At 42.2% G+C, this 14,521-nt stretch overlaps 1 long non-coding RNA gene across 3 annotated transcripts in view; it reads left to right on the forward strand.

Moving 5' to 3' along the window:
* Positions 1-14,521, forward strand: part of LOC105241934 — a 75,334-nt gene that overhangs the window by 14,356 nt on the left and 46,457 nt on the right. The gene's annotated exons all lie outside the window — the stretch shown is intronic.

The following is a 14,521-nucleotide window of genomic DNA, read 5'->3' on the forward strand; positions in this document are numbered from 1 at the left end:
GAGAGGGAATGTTCAGATGGGAGCTGGCCCTTCTAGGAAATGTTATGTTGCAGAATTAGGGCAGGTTGCCAAAGCACACAATGAGACCTGACCTGGATTTTCTCAGTGCCATTAGAAAAGAGTCACAATAATGCCTCCTAGTTATACACTGAGTTATCAATTCCTCTCATTTTATTCTCAGTGTCCCTGTGAGTCAACAAAGGTGGGGATTTCATATATTTAGTGTGGAGATTATTCTGTACATACAGGTTTGTATTTTGGCTTAAAAACTTTAGTGTGTTAGTGCATGAACATTTTCCCATATTCTTGTGTCTTCTCTCTAAATATGATTTTAAATGGCTACTTAATATTCAATTCAGTGGATACATCCTAGCTTACCAAAACGTTTCCCTAATTTTGGCTATTTAGGTTTCTTCTTGTTTTTCACTATTATAAAAAATATTGTGATAAACACCTTTGATGGCTGAAATATTCTTGCACATCTGTGTGCGCACATGCTTAGGATAGAGCCCCAGTAAAGGGATGACAGAGGACAGCCTCAAGGCTCTTGATAACTCTAGCGATGTGGTTAGAACCCCCGCTTTTCAGGTGAGGACACAGACTTAGAGTGAGACTTGCCCAAGTTTTCATGGCTTATAAATGCACAGCTGAGATTTGGATGCAAGCCTTCTGCTGCCCAGACGGATGTTCTTCCTTACAACTAGCTCCTCACGGTGTGCCCCTGGACCAGCAGCATTGGGAAACCCTGAAAGAATATTAGAAATGCACGATCTCAGGCCCCACCCCAGACTTTGTGGATCAGAGTCTGCATGTACCACCATCCTGAGGTGCCTCTAGGCACATTGAAATTTGAGAAATGTTTCTCGCAGTACATCCTCCCCTCTAATTCTGTGAAGTGCTTTAGAATAAGGCAAAACACCACCAGCTTTGTTGTTACCAGTTTCTCCTCAGCCTTGAGACACCTCTTTCACATTTCCTTGTTTCAGGGCTGTGCACTATGTGCCCACCTCATGAAGGGATTTGTGAATTCATTGTAAAAGAGCAGAATTTGAAAGTTGCCTCCATATTCTCTCATTGATATGGCCAAACCCTCCTGCTCAGGACTGTACAAGCAGCATTTTGGGATAATAAGTATCGTGGTGAAGGGGAAAGAGAATTATACCAGGAATTCTGGTCCAGTTTCCACCATTAACAAGCTGGGTGACCCCGGAGAGCCATTGGATCATTCTTTATTGAATTAGATGCTGTGATGAGAACACACTTTGTTCATCATAAGGCAATGGGCGTATCTGTGGGGAGCCTATATTTAGACAGCGTCCTCCTTGTGAGAGAAATGAAGGCATTTCGACCAGATGATCCTTGGGGCAAATATTCAGAGGACCACATTCTTCTGAGAGAAGTCTATTCCAGGTTGGATTCCACCTGTGTGCTCTCCGAGATATGACAGAGCGCTATGAGTCCAATCAGGATGGGTATGGGTGATAGCTGGAGTAATTGATCTTCCAAGTCCCTTTTAACTCTAAAAACTTACGATCTTATACCATGTCAGCATGAAAAAAGAATCAGAATCCTAGCATGGGCTGGTCATTTTATGCAGCTACCTGCCTGCAGGAAAGAGAGCAGCTCTTCTCTTCTTTCAAGAATATGGATTAGAGTCTTTCTTTTTGTGGGGATTAAATTAATTTCATTTGCCTTAAGTCATGAAGCAATCAGAGACCAGGCTCAGGTCTTCCCAATCAGATGTAATTACTGAAGTCATTGATCTCTGGTTCATTTTCCTTCTTTCTCTCCACACATTATCTTTCTTAGAGGAAGGGAGTTAAATGCTTTTTATAGTTCTCTCTTTTGCAACCAGATTTCTCGAACATAGAGCTGAACATCATTATGACTAAATAAACAGCTCTGATTCAGCTTCTTGGAAAACCAGATACTTAAAGCAATTTATATGTCCCATGCAGAAGATTTAAAGAAATGTTCAATGGTGGCCATTTACCCCAAACATCACAGTAATGTCCTCAGAAAAAAGAAAATATATTTTTGAGGCTAAAATCCAAAACTTTTCTTTTTCTTTTTTCTAAGTGTCTTACACAATCTGTTTTCTTATAATAAGTCAGATTATGTAATCATTTCTTTTTTTCTTACAGCATCTTTGATATGGGCAGGTGTGTTAACTTGAACTTTTTGATATTGAGAGGTCAGTATTTCTAAAACCCCCAGGTTCCAAGAGGGGAAAAAAAAAGAACATTTTTTCTATTACTTTCAACAGCAGAATATTTACGCAAGAGTCTATTACTTACTGCTCCTTATTTAGGCACTGGTGGGAAATTGACTGCTCATTCATTTCACACATATTCAGTAAAGCTTATTACATGTAAGGTGCACCTTGAGGTCCCAGGCGAAAGACCCCTCTCCTGCCCTCCTGGGTGGTAGGGAAAGTGTAAGCACAGGAACTATGGAGGTATCGAGGGCAGACAATTCTTCCTAAAGGGTTGAAGAAAACTGTCTAGAAGAAACGTCCCTTGGGCTGAGGAGGAGATAGCCAGGGGGGTTGAAGTGCATTTCATTTTTCTTTTTTAAGATTTTATTTATTTATTTGACAGAGAGAGACAGCGAGAGAGGGAACACAGGCAAGGGGAGTGTGAGAGGGAGAAGCAGGCTTCCCGCTGAGCAGGGAGCCTCATGCAGGGCTCTACCCCAGAACCCTGGGATCATGACCGGAGCCGAAGGTAGACGCTTAATGGCTGAGCCACCCAGGTGCCCCTGAAGTGCATTTCAAGTAGAGGGAACAACAAATGGGAGGGAAGAGCAAATGCAAAGGTGCAGAGGCAACTGAGAACATTGGCAAAGAATTAGGCATGGCTTGGGTCACCTGGGTGGCACAGTGAGTTAAGCATCTGACTCTTGGTTTCAGCTCAGGTCATGATCTCAGGGACCTAGGATCGAACCCTGCATCAGGATCCTCACTCAGCATGGAGTCTGCTTGAGATTTTGTCTCTCCCTCTCCCTGTGCCCCTCCCACACGTCCTGTCCCTCTCTAAAATAAATAAATAAAATCTTTAAAAAAAATTAAGCATGATCTGATCGTGACAGGTATGAGGAGAGTGGGGAAGATGCTGGAGTGGGTGGCAAATATGCAATGTAGCACTGACTGAAACAAGTCAGACGGAGCCAAAGCCTCCCGTTGTATAAAGATCCCAGAGAGTGGAGTTACTTTACAGGCACTTTAGTAATGATACTTGTTAGGAGTGAAATTTAGTTTGGAGAAGGCGCCATATCAAGAAATCCTTGGCATTAGCCCAGAGTAGAGCTTGTATTTTCCTTTGGCTTGGGCATATTTCCCCCACCCCCTTTGTGTCAGTGCTTCATCCTTCTTTGGAAGAAAATAAAGTCTCCGCACAGGCGGCGTTTGATGCAGGGCTCATTTGATCTGGTTGATTCCGGAAACAGATGCATCCTCTTGGTCTCAGCACAAATTGTTGGGGTTTCTTTTTTCTGGTTTTACCAAAGCCAGATCTGTGTCTCTATCAGCACAGAGGAAAAAAGTAATTACTGAAGTATTAGTGTGATTATTATTTCCTGATACGAATTGCTGCATTCCTTACTTGTATCTGGTCCTTTCCCTGGGCTGGAGTTAGGAAATTGAAAAACAAACTCACCTTGGACAAAGCCTGTATTGATTATCTTTTAATCTCGTTTGTGTTGGAGAAAGCTTTGAGAGTTTAACGAAAGAGGAAAAACCCTCTCCTTGAAGAATTCACGTTTTCTCACACCTACAAAATGGGACGTGATTTCAAGAGATTCACAAACCTCTTGAAGCCCCTGAGGACCCTTGAGGAATCTGTGGACCCTGGTTGAGAACCTCTGGTCTATACAGTCAAAAATGAAATGGGAGAACTGCTTGCTGAAATTGGACAGTGACAATTGTCTACTAATTCTGCAGTACATTTTGGGAGGTCAGAGTAAACCTGAATTACATTCGCCGTGTAGTTGCTCAAGCCTCTGCTATGGCATTGATTCAGTGGGTGGACCTCAGCTTTCCCAATGCCCACACCTCCATGCCAACCCAAACATACGCGAAGGTTCTAGAGAGAGGAGGAAGAGGAGCAGGAAATCATTTAAGACTTTTCATTTTTCAAAGGTAAGTCCCTGGCCTTGGAGTTAGAAGAAGACCTGGGTTTTAGTATTATCTCTACTTTCCACTTGTGTAATCTTGTCAACTGATTAAAATTTTTCCAGTATCCACTTCCTCATCTGTAAAATGGGGATAATTTTAATACCCACCTCTCAGGGCTGTTGTGAGGACTTAATGAGATAATGCGTGTGAAAGTATTTGCCACACATCTGGCTCATGGATTGGTGCTTGACACATGTTAACTGAAATTCAGTTCACCGAGAGCAGAGTAAAACCTTTTAGAGAACCTCAGTCTTGAAAAAATCATGGTGAGGGACTTCCAGCTTCTAATTCCAGCATGTAAGGAGCTTAGAAATTGCCGCTCTGCCCTTAACCACAAGTACAAAGCTGAACAAACTGAGAAATCAACAGATTTTCTTAGATCTGTCAAAGAAGTGAGGTCACAGAGCAAACTGCTGTTCCCAGAATTGGGAGGACAGACAGGTGGATACGGAGAATTACAACTTTCAGGAGCCGAGATTGCCTTGGGAAGCAGTTCCATGGTAGAAAATCCTGAACTGTAAAGGACAAATCGCTGGAGGCTCAGTGTGGTCAACTCTGAGAGTTCAAAACTCCAGGGGACCCATTCGTGGGGCGGAGGAGGCACTATTTTTGTGACTTTTACGTTCAGGAGCTCCAGCAGATCCCCAGAGTAAATATCGGAGAAAAGTACTCATACTTTTGGCAGGTGGAGGCGAAAAAGGAGCCATTTTGAAATATGTGAGAGCATTCTGTTGTTCTTAACAGTGCCTGTCCTCGGGATAAACTATTTTACCAGAGCTTAACCTCCTGGGGTTTTATCAGAGCCTACCTAACCTGCCTGGGGGAAGGGAAATACATAACTCCAGCCCTTCCAGCCATCCTGCTCCACCTAAGATGGGGGCAGGAGCTGAGCAGCGTGGGGAAAGTTCACAGTCCCGGGGCACAGGCTCACTGAACCCTGAGACCTAATTGTAGGATTGTAGAATTTATTCCTGCCACCTACCCCTCACCACCACGTTACTAAGGGCCCATTTATTGCAATTCCTTTTACACAGTGCATCATGCCTGCCTTTCGACAACGACAAAAGTTACGAGCATACTCAACAGGCAGAAAACATAGCTTGAAGAAACCAAACAGGTACCAGAACCAGAAGGAGATATGGTAGGAATGTTGGAATTATCAGACCAGGAATTTTTAAAAGCTATGATTGATATGCCAAGGGCTTTAATGGAAAAAGTATACGACATTCAAGAACAGAAATGTAAACAGAAAAAAAAATTTTAAGAAAGAATGAAATGAAATGCTAGCAATAAAGAAAACACTGTAACAGAAATGAAGAATGTCTCTCTGATGGGCTCATTAGTAGACAGCACACGGCTGAGGAAAGAATCTCTGAGCCTGAGGATATGACAATAGAAACTTCCAACACTGAAAAGCAGAGAGAACAAAAGACTGAAAACAAAACAAAACAAAACAAACCCCAAAACAAATCCGAAACCAAAACCCAGAATAGAATATCCAAGAACTGTGGGACAATTACAAAAAGTTTAACATACATGTAATGAGAGTATTAGAAGGAACAGAGAAAAAGGGACAGAAGCAATATTTAAAGCAATGATGATTGAGAATTTCCCTAAATTCATGTCAGACCCCAACCCCCAGGAAGCTCAGAGAACACCAAGCAGGATAAATGACCAAAAAAAAAAAAAAAAAAANAAAAACAAAAAAAAAAAAAAAAAAAAAAAAAAAACTATACCTAGGTATATCATATTCAAACATTGGAAAATCAAAGATAAAGAAAAAAATCTTGAAAGAAGCCAGAAGGGAAACAAAACAAAACTCTTATTTAAAGAGAAATGAAGGTAAAAACTACATTATCTTCTCAGAAAGCAAGCAAGCAAGATGAGTGAAGTATTTAAAGTGTTGAGAGGGGGTGCCTGGGTGGCTTAGTTGGTTAAGCAACTGGCTAATTAATCAAGATTAATTAAATCTTGATTTCAGCTCAGGTCATGATCTCAGGATCCAGGGATAGAGGTGAACTCAACAACACCACCAATCAATTGGATAAAACTGGTATCTGTAGACTACTTCATCCAACAATAGGTTACATTTCTTCTCAAGCTCGCATGGCACACTCATCAAAATAGACCACATTCTGGGCTAAAAACCACACATTGAATTAACAAATTCAACAGAATATAAATCGTACTATGTCTGTGTTCAGACTACAACACATTTCTAAATGACAAAGAAATCTCAAGAGAAATTAAGAACTATTTTGAACTAAATAGAAGTGAGACCACAATTTACCAAATTTTGCGGGATGCAGTGAAAGTTTAGAGGGAAATTTTTTAAAAAGATTTTATTTATTTATTCGACAGAGATAGAGACAGCCAGCGAGAGAAGGAACACAAGCAGGGGGAGTGGGAGAGGAAGAAGCAGGCTCACAGCGGAAGAGCCTGATGTGGGGCTCGATCTCACAACGCCGGGATCACGCCCTGAGCCGAAGGCAGGTGCCCAACCGCTGTGCCACCCAGGTGCCCCTAGAGGGAAATTTATAGCATTGAATGCATACGTTAGAAAAGAAGAAAGATCTAAAATTGATATTCTAAAGAGCAATCTCATCAAAGAAGATATGCAGATGGCAAGTAAGCATATGAAAAGATATTCAGTAACATATGTCATTAGGGAACTGCAAATTAAAATAACAGTGAGGTCCTACCACACACCTATTAGAAGGACCAAAATCCCCAACACTGACAGCACCAAATGCTGGTGAGCGTGTGGAGCAACAGGAATACTCATTCGTTGCCAGTGCAAATGCCAAGTTGGTGCAGCCACTTTGAAAGACAGTTTGCATTTTCTTACGAAGCTAAACAGACTTTTACTGTATGATCCAGCAATCACACTCCATAGTATTTACCCAAATGAATTGAAAACTTATGTCCACATAAGAACCTGCACATGGATGTTTATAATAGCTTTTTCATAGCTGTCAGAACCTGGAAGCACCTAAGATCCCCTTCAGTGGCCGAATGGATCAATAAATTATGGTACATTTAGACAATGGAATATTATTACTTCTAAAAAGAAATGAGCCATTAAGCCGTGAAAAGATATGGAGGAAACTTAAATCCATGTTACTAGGTAAAGGAAGCCAATCTATAAAAGGCTACATACTGTATGATTCCAACTATATGACATTCTGGAAAAGGCAAAACTTTGGAGACAGTGAAAAGATTAAAGATTGCTAGGGGTTAGCGGGGAGTGGGGTGAATAGGCAGAACACAGGATTTTTAAGGTAGTGCAACTCTTCTGCACAATACCACAATGGTGGATACGTGTCATGAGAGATCTGTCCATACTCAGTGTGCAACACCAAGAAGGAGTCTAAAGGAAAGTATGGACTTTGGGTGATGATGTATCAATGTATGTTCGTGGATTGTAACCAATGTACCACTCTGGTGGGGGATTTTGATAGTGGGGGAAGTTATGCTTGTGTGAGGACAGGGACAGAACTCTGTACTTTCCGTTCAGTTGTGCTGTGAACCTAAAACTGCTCTAAAAAGTAAAGTTTATTAATTTAAAAAAGGCAAAAAAAATTGTGGTACGCCTCTATCCCCTCAAGTAATTTGAACTAGGAACAATATATAATACACAAACCTAAGGGGAAATATTTTTTCCTATGATGGCATCAGAGCTTTTTTAAAAAAGCAGATTTTCCCCTCTTATTTTGCGTGTGTGTGTGTGTGTGTGTGTGTGTGTGTGTGTGTGTTTGTGTGTGTGCCTGCCTTGCTGGTGTCCTAGGAACATGCTTTATCTCTCAACCGGGTAGCCAGCGCTGAATTTCCCAAACACACAGGTCATAACCAAGGAAGAGTCCTTTGGTGGGTGTGGCCTCATCGTCAGGTTCACAGGCACCAGAACAGGTTCCTCATCAGGATTCCTGCCCATAGGCTGCTTTCTTGGCCAGGCTGCCCCTTCCCTCTCCCTGCATCCTTGTAGCTGCTGTATCAGTGGATGGAAAGTTCTTAAACGTCCCATGTAGCTAGCCCATTAGATGGACGGGTCACCTCAGGCCTCAGGTGCTTTTCTCTTTCTAAAGCAGAACTGAAATTTCACCTGGGCTGTCAGTTCTAGTGACCACAGAACTTTCACTTCCCTTTTATTGTAGGGAGAAAGTTCTGAACACTACGATTTCACCACGAGAAACTGGGTGCTGGGTGGGGGCTCGGTTCACACCTGTGGTTCCTAACCAGCAAAGCATTGGCATCACCTGGGGGAACTTAGTACACAGCGGATGCTTAAGCTCCACCCAGATGGGTGAGCATGGGGGGTCATTTCCTTTCTCTTTTCTCATTTTTAGTTTTTTACAAAATGTAATCTCTACGCCCAGTGTGGGGCTCCAACTCCCAACCCTGAGATCAAAGTTGCATGCTCCACCAATGGAGCCAGCCAGGTACCCCTCATCTTTAGTTTTTTGTTTTTTTTCTTAAGATTTTATTTATTTATTTGAGAGAGAGAGCACGTGTGAGAGGGGGAGGGGAAGAGGGAGAGGGAGAAAGAGAATCTCAAGCTGACTGTGCACTGAGCACAAAGCCCGAGAGGGGGCTCGATCTCATGACCCAGAGATCACGACCTCAGCTGAAATCAAGTCGTATGCTTAACTGACTGAGTCACCCAGGCAGCCCTCATTTTTAGTTTTAAATCACTGCTTTTATTTCTTCCAGTTTCATTGAGCTATAACTGACATACAGCAGTGTATAAGTTTACAGCATAATGATCTGACTTAGATATATTGTGAAATGATTCCTATGATAAGTTTAGTTACAACTCTTATATAGATACAAATGTATACATATATATATTCTCCCTTGTGATGAGAACTCTTGGGATTTGCTCCCTGAACTTTCCTATATAGGATACAACAGTGTGAACTATAGTCGTTCTGTTGTACGTTACACCACCGACACTTATTTATCTTGTAACTTGAAGTTTATGTCTTTTGACCACCTTTATCTTGTCTCCCCTGCACCCCCTGTAACCTCAAATCTGATTTCTTTTTCTGAGTTTGTTTTGGCTTTTCTTTAGGTTCCACATATAAGTGAGATCATTCAGTATTTGTTTTCCTTTGCCTGAGTTATTTCACTTAGCATAATATTAGCTCATGTTGTTACAAGTGGCATGATTTCCTCCTTTAAAAAAAAGATTTGTTTATTTATTTTTAAAGATTTTATTTATTTATTTGAGAGAGAGAGAGAGAGAGAAAGCAAGCACAAGCAGGGGGAGTAGCAGAGGGAGAGGGGGAAGCAGGCTCCTGGCTGAGCAGAGAGCCAATGTCGGGCTCCATCCCAGGGCCTGAGCTGAAGGCAGATGCTTAACCGAATGAGCCCCCCAGGTGCCCCTAAAGATTCATGTATTTATTTGAGGGAGAGAGAGAGAGCTCGTGCATGGGAGGGGTGGGCGGGGAGGGGCAGAGGGAAAGAGAATCTCATGCAGACTCTGTGCTGAGCCCGGAGCCCCACGTGAGGCTCGATCTCACAACCCGGAGATCACGATCTGAGCTGAAACCAAGAGTCAGGCGCCCAACCAACTGTGCCACCTGGGGCCTGGTTTCCTCATTTATTAATGGCTGAATACTTCAGTGCTCCTGAAGGGATTTAGATTACCTTCTAGGCTTGACAACCACTGGTGCAGAAGCAGAAGAATAAAGTTCCTTCCCCCTTCAGCCCAGGCAGATTCGGTGATCCCTAAACCGGCCCCATGTTTTCATGCCTCCTTATCCTTGATCACTTCCTCCTCTCATAGTATTTGAACATCACGTTATTATGTCACTGTTACGATATCATGTGTGTTTCCCTATTCTTTCCCCAACCAGATGGGCTCCTCAAGGGCATCTTCGAGTTTCCTGCATCTAAGGTTGCCATATATAGCTGAGCATGTTATTCACTGCTCAAAGGAACTGGATGTCTAGACATCTTGATGAAGGTTTATTAAATGAAAAAATACCCAACCCCTTTAGACTCTCAGTCTTACCAGATCATGTAAAGATGCAGTAACTTTCATCCCTATCACCTGAAACTGGAAGCAAAATTTCAGAAATTAGTTTTAATTCAATTCATTATATGTGTGTGAATAGGTGTATATATTATATGTGTGTATATATATGAAACCATACACATACATGTTAACCACAGCGTTGTAGGCAGCCAAGTTGAATAGGTGAGAGGCGGACGATTCTGGGGGCTGCTCATTCCCTAATGACACTTGAGTGTGTGCAGTACTGGGTTATAGCTCTGTGTGAGGGAGCCTGCATTTGGTTCCACTGATGCAGTGGACAGTTCTGGGGTTGCCCCATGTCTACATTTTTTTGTTGTTGTTTTAGATTTTATTTTATTTTTAGATTTCATTTTTAAGTAATCTGTACACTCAATGTGGACTCAAACTTACAACCCCGAGATCAAGAATCACACATTCCACCGACTGAGATAGCCAGGCACTCCCCACCCCCCATGTCTAAGATTTTAAAATAAACTCTGCTCTCGGCTGATCTTTTCCCCCTCTTGCAGGAAGGAGTGCAGAAGAGGGGAAAGTTGCAGGAGTTCTTCCTCATTGGCCTCCATGGATCCTGAGATGTACAAATAATGTGGGGTGAGATAGTAGGAAGTAAAACATACCTAACTATGGCCAAATTTGGGGATGTTGTTAGGAAAGACCAGCACCCACTTTTGGCACACCTTTATTGATTAGAATTATCTAATCAAAACCATACTAGGTTTGCCTAGCATCAAAGACAGAATGTATGGCCTGCTTGTTGAGTTAGTGAGAGCCAAGGGTATCTGGGGTCGAGACTCTCACTGATGGAATCAAATTGCTGTGAAGGCATCATAAAGAGTGCGTTGGGTANGGGAGCCTGCATTTGGTTCCACTGATGCAGTGGACAGTTCTGGGGTTGCCCCATGTCTACATTTTTTTGTTGCTGTTTTAGATTTTATTTTATTTTTAGATTTCATTTTTAAGTAATCTGTACACTCAATGTGGACTCAAACTTACAACCCCGAGATCAAGAATCACACATTCCACCGACTGAGATAGCCAGGCACTCCCCACCCCCCATGTCTAAGATTTTAAAATAAACTCTGCTCTGNCCTCGTGATCTAGCTGAACTGTTCCACTGTGAAGCTCAACTCTCTTGATCATAGCACTTACTGCCCTTTATTGTGATTTTTTCCCTCTGTCTCCTCTAATGACTTTCAGGTCACCAAGGGTAGGTTCTATCCCCTATTCCAAGATTCAGCTCCAACAGAATAGGGACTGCTTAGTAAACATTGGTGAGAAGGAAGTGAGCTGGTTCATTGCAGTGGGCAAAAGATAAGTGTTAGTTATCTACTTTATATGAGCGTGTTGGTTTTGTATTGCTGTGTAACTAACTACCACAAATCTAGAGGCTTAAGACAGCACGTGTATTATCTCGCGGTCTGGAGTCTGGCATGGCTTAGCTGGGTCCTCTGCTCAGGATCTCATCAGGCAGTAATCAGGGTGGCAGCTGGGCTGCATTGGAATCTGCAGAGGCTCCAGCGGTGAAGAATTAATTTCCAAGATTATTCAGAACTCATTTCCTTTTGGTTGTATGACTGAGGTCTCTGTTTTCTTGCTGGCTCTAAGCCAGGGGCCACTCTTAGCTACCAGAGGTGGCCCACAGTTCCCACAATTCCTCACTGTGTGGCCCTCTCTAAATTCCCTCTTGCAACATGGCAGCTTACCTCTTGCAAGCCAGCAGTGGACAGTGAATCTCTCTGGTGTGTGCTAGCAGGACGGAGCCTTATGTATATAATTGTACCTCTAATCTCATTTGCACATTTGCACTCACATTCTAGTGGTTACCAGCCAGTCAAATATCCCACCTGTACCTACACAAGGTGTGAGCCTAGGGGCCACCTCAGGGCCTGTCTTCCACAATTAGCCATGCCTTCTTGAGAATCCACTATGTACCAGACACTATACTAGGCACTTTCCATGAATTACTTCACTTACTCCTCAAACCACTTTATAGGAGATGAATACTGTGAGAGCTGTTTTGTAGATTTGAAAATTGAAGTTCAGAGAAATGGGTGTTTGAGGGATTCAAGGTCTCACAACCAATAAATGACAAATCTGAGATGCAAACCCAAGTTTGATCTTAAAATCAGCTTCTACCCCTCGAACCTTATCTTTTAAATAGTTTGTACCAGAAAACTCTTAAAAAAATTGTCCCCTCATTCCTCTTTCACAAAGGTAACAACATACACAGGAAATGCACCTTCTTTGCTCCTTACAGTCATATTTTAGAGCATAGTCAGAATGAATTCTTCCTGCAGAGAGGGAATGTTCAGATGGGAGCTGGCCCTTCTAGGAAATGTTATGTTGCAGAATTAGGGCAGGTTGCCAAAGCACACAATGAGACCTGACCTGGATTTTCTCAGTGCCATTAGAAAAGAGTCACAATAATGCCTCCTAGTTATACACTGAGTTATCAATTCCTCTCATTTTATTCTCAGTGTCCCTGTGAGTCAACAAAGGTGGGGATTTCATATATTTAGTGTGGAGATTATTCTGTACATACAGGTTTGTATTTTGGCTTAAAAACTTTAGTGTGTTAGTGCATGAACATTTTCCCATATTCTTGTGTCTTCTCTCTAAATATGATTTTAAATGGCTACTTAATATTCAATTCAGTGGATACATCCTAGCTTACCAAAACGTTTCCCTAATTTTGGCTATTTAGGTTTCTTCTTGTTTTTCACTATTATAAAAAATATTGTGATAAACACCTTTGATGGCTGAAATATTCTTGCACATCTGTGTGCGCACATGCTTAGGATAGAGCCCCAGTAAAGGGATGACAGAGGACAGCCTCAAGGCTCTTGATAACTCTAGCGATGTGGTTAGAACCCCCGCTTTTCAGGTGAGGACACAGACTTAGAGTGAGACTTGCCCAAGTTTTCATGGCTTATAAATGCACAGCTGAGATTTGGATGCAAGCCTTCTGCTGCCCAGACGGATGTTCTTCCTTACAACTAGCTCCTCACGGTGTGCCCCTGGACCAGCAGCATTGGGAAACCCTGAAAGAATATTAGAAATGCACGATCTCAGGCCCCACCCCAGACTTTGTGGATCAGAGTCTGCATGTACCACCATCCTGAGGTGCCTCTAGGCACATTGAAATTTGAGAAATGTTTCTCGCAGTACATCCTCCCCTCTAATTCTGTGAAGTGCTTTAGAATAAGGCAAAACACCACCAGCTTTGTTGTTACCAGTTTCTCCTCAGCCTTGAGACACCTCTTTCACATTTCCTTGTTTCAGGGCTGTGCACTATGTGCCCACCTCATGAAGGGATTTGTGAATTCATTGTAAAAGAGCAGAATTTGAAAGTTGCCTCCATATTCTCTCATTGATATGGCCAAACCCTCCTGCTCAGGACTGTACAAGCAGCATTTTGGGATAATAAGTATCGTGGTGAAGGGGAAAGAGAATTATACCAGGAATTCTGGTCCAGTTTCCACCATTAACAAGCTGGGTGACCCCGGAGAGCCATTGGATCATTCTTTATTGAATTAGATGCTGTGATGAGAACACACTTTGTTCATCATAAGGCAATGGGCGTATCTGTGGGGAGCCTATATTTAGACAGCGTCCTCCTTGTGAGAGAAATGAAGGCATTTCGACCAGATGATCCTTGGGGCAAATATTCAGAGGACCACATTCTTCTGAGAGAAGTCTATTCCAGGTTGGATTCCACCTGTGTGCTCTCCGAGATATGACAGAGCGCTATGAGTCCAATCAGGATGGGTATGGGTGATAGCTGGAGTAATTGATCTTCCAAGTCCCTTTTAACTCTAAAAACTTACGATCTTATACCATGTCAGCATGAAAAAAGAATCAGAATCCTAGCATGGGCTGGTCATTTTATGCAGCTACCTGCCTGCAGGAAAGAGAGCAGCTCTTCTCTTCTTTCAAGAATATGGATTAGAGTCTTTCTTTTTGTGGGGATTAAATTAATTTCATTTGCCTTAAGTCATGAAGCAATCAGAGACCAGGCTCAGGTCTTCCCAATCAGATGTAATTACTGAAGTCATTGATCTCTGGTTCATTTTCCTTCTTTCTCTCCACACATTATCTTTCTTAGAGGAAGGGAGTTAAATGCTTTTTATAGTTCTCTCTTTTGCAACCAGATTTCTCGAACATAGAGCTGAACATCATTATGACTAAATAAACAGCTCTGATTCAGCTTCTTGGAAAACCAGATACTTAAAGCAATTTATATGTCCCATGCAGAAGATTTAAAGAAATGTTCAATGGTGGCCATTTACCCCAAACATCACAGTAAT

Source organism: Ailuropoda melanoleuca, chromosome 16 (assembly GCF_002007445.2).
Source record: "Ailuropoda melanoleuca isolate Jingjing chromosome 16, ASM200744v2, whole genome shotgun sequence".
NCBI classification, from domain to species: Eukaryota; Metazoa; Chordata; class Mammalia; order Carnivora; family Ursidae; genus Ailuropoda; species Ailuropoda melanoleuca.